The following is a 13779-nucleotide window of genomic DNA, read 5'->3' on the forward strand; positions in this document are numbered from 1 at the left end:
TCCCACCTGCATGCGTTCCCATGCACTCGCTCTCAATAAATTCTTTAAAAAAAATAAATAAGGCAAGAGACTAAATGAACGATTACTAGAGTCCTTTAGGCAAGAAACTGTTACAGTCTATCTCTGCAGTGGAACTGGGGATGAAAAGAGACTGATCTAAGAAATATTTAAGAGGCTAGATCGATAGGACCTTAGTGATTAATATATGTAAGAGGAGAGAAAAGATGAACAAATCAAAGGTGACCACCAGGTTTCTAGCTTGGGCAGATGCTACTCATTAGCACAGAGAACACACAGGTAGGTGTGTAGGGACAAAAAACAAAAGGAGATGTCTAACGGGCCAAAGGAGAGACATGACTGGGACACTCACGAGAGTTGGAAGTGTAATGATTACATAGGTTATTAATCCTTCAGAAAATCAACTGACCAGTAAAAGAAGTCAGATATTGAATGTTCTCATTTTAATAATTTTAAAATGACTGCTTTTTCAAACAACAAAATAATGTCTAATTACCTTCACAAATGATGGTGCTATATGCTGTGTCTCCGCCAATCATTCAGAGGTGGGCTGTAAACGTCGAGTTCTTGATTTCAAAGTTTTAAAACCCCGAGACTGTATGAAAACTGAACGGAACAGTATCAGATTTACTTCTAATTGCAAATGCTTATAAGAAAAATACCTAGGATTCAAAACTGACACCAAGCCCATCATCCTAAGTTTATCATCTTACTTTTTAACATAGTTCTTTGACACTTCACTACCCTGGTAAAGTCATTAAAATGGATTGAATCTATAAAATAACTTTATATTCTCTTGGTAATTTTAAAATGTGAAAAGAAAAAAACACCCACTGATGAATATCAAATAAAAGTCAGGGTCTAATTCCTCAAACCCCAATCCCACTTCCCAGAAGTGCCCACTGTTAATTTCATGACTGGGGCACCTGGGTGGCTCAGTCGGTTAAGCATCCGACTCTTGATTTCAGCTCAAGTCTTCATCTCAAGGTTCTGAGTTCAAGATTGCACTGCGCTCCACACTGGGCATAGAGCCTAATTCAAAAAAAAAAGAAAAAGAAAAGAATAAAAGCTTTGAAAAATAATTTCATGACTAAATTTCTATGTATTTAAACACATGCTCTTTCTACAAAAATAATACATAATTTTTTGCAATTATCTTCTTGCACTAAACAATCAATATATCATGGACATTTTTTAGAACAGATCAGACTACATTCAATTTAATGGCTGTTAATATTTTCCCAATTTATCAGATTTGAATATTCAACCACTTTCCTACTATGGATATTAGTTGTTTCCTGTTTTCTTATTGCTAAGAATGCTTCAGTTAAAATTCTTATACATATCACCTTTCAGCACATGTAGACTAAATTCTTAAAAGTGAAACATGAGGTCTGAATTATTTAACACTAAGAAACTGCCCTCTAAAAGGCTGTTACTGATTTATACACCACCAATGAAAAGGAGTATCCTTTTCTCCACCTCCTTTCCAATACAGATTAATAAAAATTTTTAATTAAAAACATTTGTTTAAATATTTTATTTGTCAAAGGGTACAAGCAGGGGAGCGACAGGCAGAAGGGGAAGCTGGCTCCCCACTGAGCAAAGAGTGCAATGCGGAACTCAATCCCAGGACCCTGGGTTCACAACCTGAGCTTAACCAACTGAGCCACCCAGGCATCCCTCTAAATTTTTTAAATTTGTACAAATCTCATAGACAAAAAGCAATGTCTTGTTTTAATTTGCATTTCAAATTAGAAACGGGGGAAATTTTTGAAAAACTTCTACTTTTATTCAATATCTTCTTTAGTTAATTCATCACTCATAACCTTTCCCATTTTCATGTATAAAAAGGAAGCATATTATGTATACTAACTTTAAGTCACATATACCTGAAATATTTAATGTCTTTGTCTTTTGATACAGCAACTTATAAGGTTAAAATAGTCCTATCTTTTAATCTTTAGTGTTTTCTGCACTGTACTGACTAGAGAGCCTCACCCCCAAACTGTGATTTTAAGAGAAGTCCCCCGGGTGGCTCAGTCAGTTAAGTTGTCCAACTGTTAGTTTTGGCTCAGGTCCTGGTCTTGGGGTTATGGGATAGAGCCCTGCATCAGGCTCCACACTGGGCTTGAGGTCTGCTTGGGATTCTTCCTCTCCTTTTCCCTCTGCCCCTCCTCTCTCTCTCTCTCCCTCTCCAAACAAAACAATCTTTAAAAAAAAACAAAACAAAAAACAGAGTCTACTGACTTTTAACTTTGTTCAGACCTTTACCTATTTGGAACTTATTTAAGATTAAATTAAGATACAATTAAATTAAATTAATTTAATTAAGAGTCTCTTATGTCCAAGTTTATTTTTTATTTTATTTTTTATTTTTAAATAATCTCTACACCCAACTTGGGGCTTGAACTCACTACCCCAGATCAAGAGATGGATGTTTTACTAAGCCAACCAAGTGCCCCATTTTACTGTCAAGTTTAAAATCAGCTTCTTGGTTTTCCTAGCAAGTGTTTAGGGTTTTGAACAGGGTTGGAGTGAATTAATAAATTTGGGCATAAATTAAAACTATCATAGTACTGAGTCCTTTCAAAGAGGATTATGGTATTCTCTCATTTTAATTTACCCAGCTCTTTTATTTTGTTCCGTGAAGTTTCACAGGTGCATACACACACACACACACACACACACACATACATATACACATGTATATATATTATACATTACATTCAATACAATATTTGTATTGAATATTAACAATATTCAACATAATGTATATACATGTATGTGTGTGTACACATATGTATACATATATGTGTGTATACACATACATACATGTATATACATTATGTTGAATATTTCTTAGTGAGGATAAAAGATTAAATGGGTTTGGAAGAAATTATAAATAAAACCTATTGCTAGAATATAAGAAGATATTGATTTTTATTCATTTATCTTATATGATACTAGAGTAGCCTTTCAGTTGATTTTTTTTTTTTTTTAAAGATTTTATTTATTTATTTGACAGAGAGAGATCACAAGCAGGCAGAGAGGCAGGCAGAGAGACAGGAGAAGCAGGCTCCCTGCTGAGCAGAGAGCCCGATGCGGGACTCGATCCCAGGACTCCGAGATCATGACCTGAGCCGAAGGCAGCGGCTCAACCCACTGAGCCACCCAGGCGCCCCTCAGTTGATTTTTTTTTAAGTTTTCTGGAAACATATTACCTGGTAAGCAAAGAACAATCATAATTTTGTCCCTTCCTTAAACTTCTAGAACTCCTTTTTAATTATATTGTTTAAAACTTCCAAGTTACTCAACAAAAACAGGCTACTACTATCTTATTTCCTATATTAATAAGATCCTAATAGATTTCCTTAATAAATTTTAAAACTTCCTATTCTAGTTTTTGACAACTTTGTAGGAAGTGTGACAATTAAAATCTATTACATGCCTTTTTCATACATTGAAATAGTATTATTCTTTCCTAATCTACCTAATCTATGACCTAATGAACATAATTAACATAATAACATAATTAACATAAATTAACATACATTAACATACTGCCTAATATTAAATCACTCATATTCCTTATTCATATTTTCAAGCACATTTCTATACTTCCTTTTTCGGATTTTATTTACGATTTCTGTATTTACATTTATTATATCCTTTTCTAAGATAACATTTTAGTATCAGTAATCTCGTGGAATAAACAGCAAAGCCTATTCTACCTTTTTCTTGATTTTGGTCCTGGAAAACAGAACATAAACCATAAAAACCATCTGAGCTGAAGTGCCTCTGGGACACTATTATATTTCAAATTTTATAGTTATTGTCTTATCTCTTGAGTCGGTGTTGTTCATTTATAACTTGGATTACTGTTTCAACACATTTTTATTTATACACACTCTTCAAAGTTTTAAATCTTCCCTATATGTGGCTGTTATCACTTTTTTTACTTCTAACACTTCTAACATTTTCTCAGTGTTTTTCATTAGACTCTTCTATTTTCTTGTTTTCTTAAATCTGTTCTTCATTTAACTAAGTAAAACTCTCCTGTATTCATTTGTTTTATACATATTAATTTCTCTAATTTATTCAGAGTATTCTCAAAATGAATGTGTAATCCATTTATTTTCTTTCTTACTTCCTAATAAATTACACAATGCCCTCAGCATCAGTTGGCCCTCAACTCAAAGATTTTGATGTTGATTTTCACTGTGGTTCATTACTAATTGTCTGCAATTTGTTTCTCTTTCCTTCAGCCACAAGACACTTACAAAAGTATCTTTAAATGTCCATAGAATTGAGAATTTTTTAAGTTATCCTTTCTGTTATTTGATTTCAATATTATATGATCAGAGAACCTGACCCCGGGTTATAACTTTCTAAAAATGAAGATTCTCCTTATTCCCTAATGAATGCTCAGTTTTTATAAGTCTTCCATGAATATTTAAAAATATATCATCCTTCTTTAAGAATTCTTCTGTCTTCTGCATTAACCATTTCTTCAGGGCATTACTGGTCTCTGTGCCCTACGTGGCACCTCTCTTTCACGCTACAAGTTTTCCTCAACGTGTAAAGATCTTGCTGTTCCAGTTGTAATTGCAAAGAGAATACAGTAATCAATACTGACTGTAGATAGGTTTCCTCGAAACTAGCTAGGTGGTCAATACATTTATACTACAAAATACGGACTTACAATGAGTGAGTAGGGTACAATTAGTGTATGATTCAAACCCATTATTTCTCTCCTTGGCCTCAATGCTCACACACAGTCTTCAGAGACAGACTTCTCTACACACACACCCTTTATTACAACAAGTCTTTTGCCAGTTGTGGCATAAAAGTTACAAGCGCTATCTATTCTGGGACTGGCCCACTTTTGGCAATCTTCCAGTTCAACTGTTCACGAATCATCCACTGTTACTGACTTGGAAATGGGTTTTTCCCCTAACTTCTACTGGAAATAATAGCACACACCTCTTTTGTGTCACTAAGTTCCATGAAGGTAGGTAACATATGTCTTTTTCATCTACAATTATCACTGTTACCTAACAGACTTCACTAGCATCTGGAATTAAATAAATGTAAATGCATGCATATTTGATTTTGCTATCAATGTGATGTCACCTATTTCTTACCTTATAGAAAGTCCTCTAATTTCTGGTCCACTGATGAAACCCCTCTGCTGTTGCCCTGACTTTTCCTACACTTTAAATTTTTTTTCTGTCATTGCAATTGATTGGGACAATTTCAAAAACGAAATTTTAAGAATATGGGGAAGTAAACAAACGTGCTTAGTTAATTATGTTGAAGGTGTAGATAAATTCCCTAAAGTTTGATTTACTGTGGCACTTATCACTCACATTCAAAATTCAGCTACTATATATATATTTCCCCAACTAAAAATCAGACATACCCAAACTAATTGACTCCAAATAATCTATCAGTTCTAATGTGAGCTATGAGCTATAAATGATTGTTTATAAACATTAATATGATTAAGAAAGATAAATAAGAATCTGTTAAAGAAATCTTTTTTTTTCCCCCCAAAATAAATGCAGTTGTTGTTTCGTACCTGGCCAGCACTGAAGATCTGAACAAATACTTTTAAGAGTTCTTGAATGTTGTCTGTATAAGCAAGAGGAACATAAAGTACTAAACATATCTAAGTAACCTGGAAGAGAATTGAAAAAAGTATATTTTCTATTTACCAAGCTAAAAAAAAGTCACAAAATATAATAATTATATCAAATATTAGAAAGCAAAAATATGAGCTTAGCCTTTTATTTGTTCATATGACTCTGCTTGTAGTTTTTAAAAATACTGCTAATCTGATTACAGTTCTTCATCGCATTACCACGATCTACCAGTTATCCAACAGATTATCTTTTTTATCTGATATATGACTACAGCTGCCAAAGAAATTAAATTCAAACCACAAGGTAAAAGACACATGTGTTTACCTAAAGTAACTTTTAGTAAAGAGCACAAAGAGATAAAAAACTGCTACTTCCTAGGGACCATTTCAAAAATGCTAATAAATAATGTGATTTAACACTGTAAACCAGAAGCAGTCATCTTTCTCTCTCAAAGCTTCCGGTCACTGGGGTCAAAGACAGTTCCTCCCATAGCCGGAAGCCATCATCTTTGGTGGTCCTTCGAATTCCCACGATAGACTAATGGGTCCCATCCTACTTTACATTCGTGATCCTCGGGAGGAAGTAAATGGGACCAACAGAAACTGGTTTTCCTCCATCCTAATACCCCAGACAGAATGCAGGGATTTTCCTAGGAATCAACACACCCCGTCCTAATACCTCTGCCTGCCTAAGCCAAGAAAACAGCTGGCAAGGAACCTTAAAAGGAAATGTAAATATGCCGACCAGTAGACCAACAGTAATACTACTAAACTACCCAGCAATGAGAGTAACAAAAATTTTACTCTACTGAACACTTACTATGAGCCAAATAGCAGAGTATGGGCTAAATAAACTATTTAGATTATTTCATTTGATCCTGCAAAGTGAGATAAGGAGTTTTTCCTCACGCTTCACATGAGAAAACAGCAGTTTGGGGGATTAAAGTAAATGCCACAGTCACTCAGTGGCAGGAATGAGTTTGATCCTAGTCTACTCCTCACCCTTAACCACGCAGCCTGAGGACTTCTCTCAGGAAGGAGGTAGTGTAACATTAAAATAGAAGCAGATTTTTAGTCCAAGCCCCCAAGTTCAAAAACTTCATTTTTCTCATTCTTGAATTCTTTACTTATACTACAACCCATATACGAAATAAAAGCAATAGAATAATTAGTAAATGAATTAAGTTTATACCAAGTATGACTTCAATCAAAACTTTATCACAAAATGAATTAAACTTGCATGTTCCTGGGCTATTATAGCTTACACTGATTATTTAAATATGTTCTTCCATCAATTAAAAAAAAAAAGTTCTAACATTTATTGTTTAAGCATCATCCAAAAAGAAACTCATGAAGTGAAACCCCGTCTACAAACCACGAACTTATTTTAACACCAGATTGTTACAAGACTGAAATAAGAAAATATACATTCTTTCAAAAAAAAGGACTATGATTATTACTTCAATGTATTCTCAGAAACTAGCATGGTTCTTGGAATCCAATAAAAGTTTGTCACCTAAAATAAAAACAATACTCCACTATTCCACAATCTATGTAATGTGCTATAGTAGATCTTGGGACAAATAAAGAAGCCTAGTGTGGAAAAACCAGTAATTTAGGAAGATGAAATTTCATTTGGTCTAAATATAGTCTATAGTTTACTTAAACGTACTGTACCAATATTATTTTCTTAGTTTTGACAAATGCACCATGGTTAAGCAGGCAGTTAACATCAGAGGAAGCCAGGTGAAGGACATACAGGAACTCAGTACTATCTCTGCAACTTTCCTGTAAATCCGAAATTATTCCAATATGAAAGGTAATTAAGAAAAGGAAAAGAAGGAAAAAAAAGAAAAAGGAAAAGCGCCTGGGTGGCTCAGTGGGTTAAAGCCTCTGCTTTTCGGCTTGGGTCATGATCCCAGGGTCCTGGGATAGAGCCCCACATCAGGCTCTCTGCTCAGCGGGGAACCTGCTTCCTCCTCTCTCTCTGCCTGTCTCTCTGCCTACTTGTGATTTCTGTCTGTCAAATAAATAAATAAAATAAAATAAAATAAAAAAGAAAAGGAAAAGAAAGGAAAGAGGGAAAGAAAGAGAAAAGGAAAAAGGAAAGGAATGGAACAGAACTCAGGAAAGAAGCTAACACACAGTAAGCATAAATAAATGCTATCTGTTAAATTTTTAGTAACTACAACAGCTTACTTAAATTGGAACAAAAAATACACCAACTTACCATATTTATTTTCAAAGAAGGACTGTGCAGAGATATGAGATGTATGCCAATGGGAAGAAACACGCTTGCCTTTACAAAATCCAGGAAGTAGACTGTCTACTAGTTGATCAATCTGTCCAAGTTTTAATTCAGATAATCCAAGGTCTCTTAAATTAAGTACAGGCTGTAAAAGAGTGAGTCAACCAAGTTAGCAATTAATACCAAGATATTTAACTTAAAGAGTTCTTTTTACTTGAAAAATTATGGATTCAAAAAATCTAACAAAGGTATTGTCTTTTTTTTTCTAGTATTTAAAAATTAAATTGGAAAAAAAAACAAATTGGTGTGAATATTTATTTTTTAAAAGACATTATTTATTTATTTATTTGCCAGAGAAGACAGAGCAAAAGCAGGGGGAGCAGCAGGCAGAGGGAGAAGCAAGATCCCAAGACTCTGGGATCGTGACCCAAGCTGAAGGCAGACACTTAACCAACTAAGCTACCCAGGCATTCCTGGTGCAATATATTTATAGTTCTGGTTCTATGGAGGTTACTCATATGAGGTTTGACAAAGGTTAAAAATATATTCACAATAGTGCCTCTAAGTTATGGACTTTTAAAGCTTCCTTCAGTCTCTAATGCCCATAAACAAAAGCACATTTGATTTAAAAAAAAAAAAAAGGTTGGGGTGGGGATATGCTGTTACCAAAGGACATCTCACTCCTCTGGTCTCATTGCTGAGATCCTACTTTGAACTGAGAGGTTCTATAATTACCCATACCTACCTTCTAAGAAAGAGGAAAACTGAACAAAGTAAAAAATGTGTGGGGGCACCTGGGTGGTTCAGTGGGTTAAAGCCTCTGCCTTCGGCTCAAGTCATGATCCCAGGGGTCCTGGGATCTGCTCTCTGCTCAGCAGGGAGCCTGCTTCCCTTCCCCTCTCTCTGCCTGCCTCTCTGCCTACTTGTGACCTCTCTCTGTCAAATAAATAAAAATTTTTCAAAAAAATGTGTGAAAACCAAGGAAGAAAATACACTCACATTAAAATAGTTCTAAACTAACTACAAATAGGATAGAAGTGAGTTATTTTCTTGTCCACAGGAGCTGTCAGGCAGACATGAAAGACAAACAAAAATTAGCCCCAAACAGCCAGAAGTTCTAGCACGGGAAGCAAAAATAAACAGAACAAGTAAAGTATCAGCTTCTGATGACTGATGTGAAACTAGATTCATAAAAATTTCACACACGCAAAAATAAATGAATGAAGTTAGATCCATGGATTATATAGTTCTGGACTGATGTCCAGGGGTTTCTCAGCTACTGGCTTTAGGACAAGTCATTCATATTCTCAGAATCAACTGCCTCTTAGTACAATGCCTATGAGACATGCCCTGCCAACTTCACAAGGTGGTATGGATCAATGGAAAAGATCACGTGTTACTCATCTGACATCCAAACACCAAGGCAAGCATAGTTAAAGGTATGATGAAACAAAATACTTAAAAGTCCTCTTTATTAAAAACTACACAATATAAAGCGTATCATTACAATGAAAACAGCACTGTAATACTCAAAAGCTACTTTTCAAAAGTTATCCTTTATTATTATTTTTTTAAGTAGGCTTCACGCCCAGCATGGAGTCTGACATGGAGCCCAGTGCAGGGCTTGAACTCATGACCCTAAAATCAGAACCTGAGCTGAGATCAAGAGTTGGACACTTAACCAAAGGGGCCACCCAGGTGCCCTTCAAAAGCTATCTTTTAGAATGGGAAGCCAAAATGTCTATTTATAATGCAAAGACTTCAAAAGGGAAATGCAGATTCTTAACTAAAAATTACTTCCCTTACTTACTGGCTGTCAGGTCCTTGAAACGTAAGAAGAAATAAGGTACATTTAAGTGCAGCAATTATCATACAACATAATAACTGCTATTATAGAGATATTTAAAACAAAAAGTGGTAAGAGAGGGCGCCTGGGTGGCTCAGTAGGTTGGGCCTCTGCCTTCGGCTCAGGTCATGATCTCGGGCTCAGCAGGGAGCCTGCTTCCCCCCGTCCCCGCCGCCTGCCTCTCTGCCTACTTGTGATCTCTCTCTGTCAAATAAATAAATAAAATCTTAAAAAAAGAGAGAACAGAGAGCAACTAATTTCCAAAGTCAGATACAGCTTCACTGAGGTAACACCTTATTTCCAAAATGATGGGAAACCTTGGGGTAAGGGACAAACAAAATATCATCAAAGCACCTGGAATGTTTCAGAAGTAGTCCAAAGATCAGTGATGATAGAATGAACTAGATAGGCTAAGGTCAAATTGTAAAGAGCCTTGTCTGAATTTAATTCTATAGCTAATTTGATTAGTTTTGTTTTATAGCTAGAAAATAGAAGACAAAGATAATAAACTGGATGAAAAAAGGCTGACGGAACAAGAGAAAAAATGGTATGAGCCTGAACCAAGCCCGAGCGAAAGACAGAAATAACAAATCACGGACAACAGACATTTGGAAAAATCAACAGAGAGCTGAGAGGAAGAAGGGTTCTGGGTGGACACTCTAGTTATCAATTTATTATCTCGTAGCTCCTCTTCATCCTTTTTGTTGGCTCCATGAACAATGATCTGGGCTCTTTAAATATTTTTCCCTTGCCAGCTGGGACAATGTAAACTTTGTCAGTAAAGAGCACGGGAGACACTGTAAGAGGAAAGTGTTTTTGTGTCTGGTTCCGGTGTGCTCGTTCAGCAGGCTCCTACGTGTAGCACCCATGGTGTTTCTAGCATCTGCCACCTGGACAGCTTCTCCAAAACATGGCTTCCACAGTAAACAGCGGCTTCTAGAGTGAACAAGTAGCAGCTTTTCCAGTAAGAGACATTCCCATGAACAGCATTCCCTGCTACCCTGCATGACAGATTTCCATCAAGTGCAGCTAGCAGGACACACCAGCGTAGCCAGTCGATGAGCCAAGGCCATGCCCTCTTCCAATAAGGTCAGGACCTCAGCCGTGGGTGAAGAACTCTTCCTGCCATTGCGCCATCTCAGTCCTAAGAGTATTAGCTACTCCTTAAATCTGCTAGTACTCTGTGTTTTAGAGTTTACTTATTACTAGCCAATTCCTAGCTATTCCAATCCCTTAAAAAAACAGGGTTTTAAAAAAGTTAAACTAAAAAAATACACTAATTTTTAGCATTATAACTATGTGGTTTCTCTCTCCTGGTTGGAACCAGACTGATAGAAAGGGCCAATCCCACTGCAAGTTCAAATACACGTAATGTGAGAATAGCCAAGTTTGGACATCTTAATTTTGAGGTCCCTGAAATTCTCTTCAGAGGGTTTTTTTTTTTAAACATTTTTCTCAAGATACTTTTTTTTTTTGAGATTTTTATTTATTTGACAGAGATCACAAGTACGCAGAGAGGCAGGCAGAGAGAGAGGAAGGGAAGCAGGCTCCCTGCTGAGCAGAGAGCCAGATGTGGGGCTTGATCCCAGGACCCTGGGATCATGACCTGAGCGGAAGGCAGAGGCTTTAATCCACTGAGCCACCCAGGACCCACGTGCCCCTTCAGAGGGGTATTTTAACAAGGCACTAATAAGTGACTTCAAAGATTTAAAGTAAATTTAGGGTTGGGGATATATTTGGGAGTCATCAGCATATTATACACACACACACACACACAAACACACACATTTACATACATACATACACACATACATACGTGAAAATGGGTAACATGACCTGGGAGAATGTGCATTAACAAAAATCAGATCAAGGGGAAGGAGTCAAGATGGCGGAGAAGTAGCAGGCTGAGACTACTTCAGGTAGCGGGAGATCAGCTAGATAGCTTATCTAAAGATTACAAACACCTACAAATCCAACGGGAGATCGAAGAGAAGAAGAACAGCAACTCTAGAAACAGAAAATCAACCACTTTCTGCAAGGTAGGACTGGCGGAGAAGTGAATTCAAAGCGACGGGAAGATAGACCGCGGGGGGAGGGGCTGGCTCGCGGCGAGCGGCGGAGCAACGGAGCACAACATCAGGACTTTTAAAAGTCTGTTCCACTGAGGGACATCGCTCCAGAGGCTTAACCAGGGTGAAGCCCACACGGGGTCAGCGTGGCCTCAGGTCCCGCAGGGTCACAGAAGGATCGGGGGTGTCTGAGTGTCGCAGAGCTCACAGGTATTAGAGCGGGGAAGCCGGCTACAGAGACAGAGCCGAGGAGTGAGCTCTAAGCTCGGGGTTACCTTGAACCGGTCGCAGGCTTGGTCAGCTCGGAGCCAGCCAGAGTCCAGGGTGACGGGAGTAATTGGGCACTGTTCTCTGGGGGCGCACTGAGGAGTGGGGCCCCGGGCTCTCGGCTCCTCCAGGCCAGAAACTGGGAGGCCGCCATCTTCCTGTCCCCGGGAACTCTACGGAAAGCGCTCAGGGAACAAGAGTTCCCGAAAGCAAACCTGAGCGGATTACTCAGCCCGGCTCCGGGTAAGGGCGGTGCAACTCCGCCTGGGGCAAAGATGCTTGAGAATCACTACAACAGGCCCCTCCCCCAGAAGATCAACGAGAAACCCAGCCAGGACCAAGTTCACCTACCAAGGAGTGTAGTTTCAATACCAAGGAGAGCGGCGGAATTCCAGAGGAGGAGAAAGCAAATCACGGAACTCATGGCTTTCTCCCCATGATTCTTTAGCTTTGCAGTTAAATTAATTTTTTTTTCTTTTCTTTCTCAATTTTTTTTCTTCTTCTGCTAAATTTTTTTAACTTTTACCCTATTCTTTTTTAACATTTTTAACTAGTTTATCTAATATATATATATATTTTTTACTTTTTATACATTCTCTTTATTGGTTTTATTTTTTTAATTTTTTTTTCTTTCTTTCTGAACCTCTTTTTATCCCCTTTCTCCCCCCCCACGATTTGGGATCTCTTCTGATTTGGCTAAAGCATATTTTCCTGGGGTTGTTGCCACCCTTTTAGTATTTTACTTGCTCCTTCATATACTCTTATCTGGACAAAATGACAAGGCGGAAAAATTCACCACAAAAAAAAAGAACAAGAGGCAGTACCAAAGGCTAGGGACCTAATCAATACAGACATTGGTAATATGTCAGATCCAGAGTTCAGAATGACGATTCTCAAGGTTCTAGCCGGGCTCGAAAAAGGCATGGAAGATATTAGAGAAACCCTCTCGGGAGATATAAAAGCCCTTTCTGGAGAAATAAAAGAACTAAAATCTAACCAAGTTGAAATCAAAAAAGCTATTAATGAGGTGCAAACAAAAATGGAGGCTCTGACGGCTAGGATAAATGAGGCAGAAGAAAGAATTAGCGATATAGAAGACCAAATGACAGAGAATAAAGAAGCTGAGCAAAAGAGGGACAAACAGCTACTGGATCACGAGGGGAAAATTCAAGAGATAAGTGACACCATAAGATGAAACAACATTAGAATAATTGGGATTCCAGAAGAAGAGGAAACAGAGAGGGGAGCAAAAGGTATATTGGAGAGAATTATTGGAGAGAATTTCCCCAATATGGCAAAGGGAACAAGCATCAAAATCCAGGAGGTTCAGAGAACCCCCCTCAAGATCAATAAGAATAGGTCCACACCCCGTCACCTAATAGTAAAATTGACAAGTCTTAGTGACAAAGAGAAGATCCTGAAAGCAGCCCAGGAAAAGAAGTCTGTAACGTACAATGGTAAAAATATTAGATTGGCAGCAGACTTATCCACAGAGACCTGGCAGGCCAGAAAGAGCTGGCATGATATATTCAGAGTACTAAATGAGAAAAACATGCAGCCAAGAATACTATATCCAGCTAGGCTATCATTGAAAATAGAAGGAGAGATTAAAAGCTTCCAGGACAAACAAAAACTGAAAGAATTTGCAAATACCAAACCAGCTCTACAGGAAATATTGGAAGGG

General features: G+C 37.4%; 1 pseudogene; it reads right to left on the minus strand.

Annotated features, from left to right (window-relative positions):
* The window catches only part of LOC125107143 (ATP-dependent zinc metalloprotease YME1L1-like), a 51864-nt pseudogene that overhangs the window by 25537 nt on the left and 12548 nt on the right, over positions 1-13779 (minus strand).

Source organism: Lutra lutra, chromosome 8 (genome assembly GCF_902655055.1).
Source record: "Lutra lutra chromosome 8, mLutLut1.2, whole genome shotgun sequence".
In the NCBI taxonomy this organism is placed as follows: domain Eukaryota; kingdom Metazoa; phylum Chordata; class Mammalia; order Carnivora; family Mustelidae; genus Lutra; species Lutra lutra.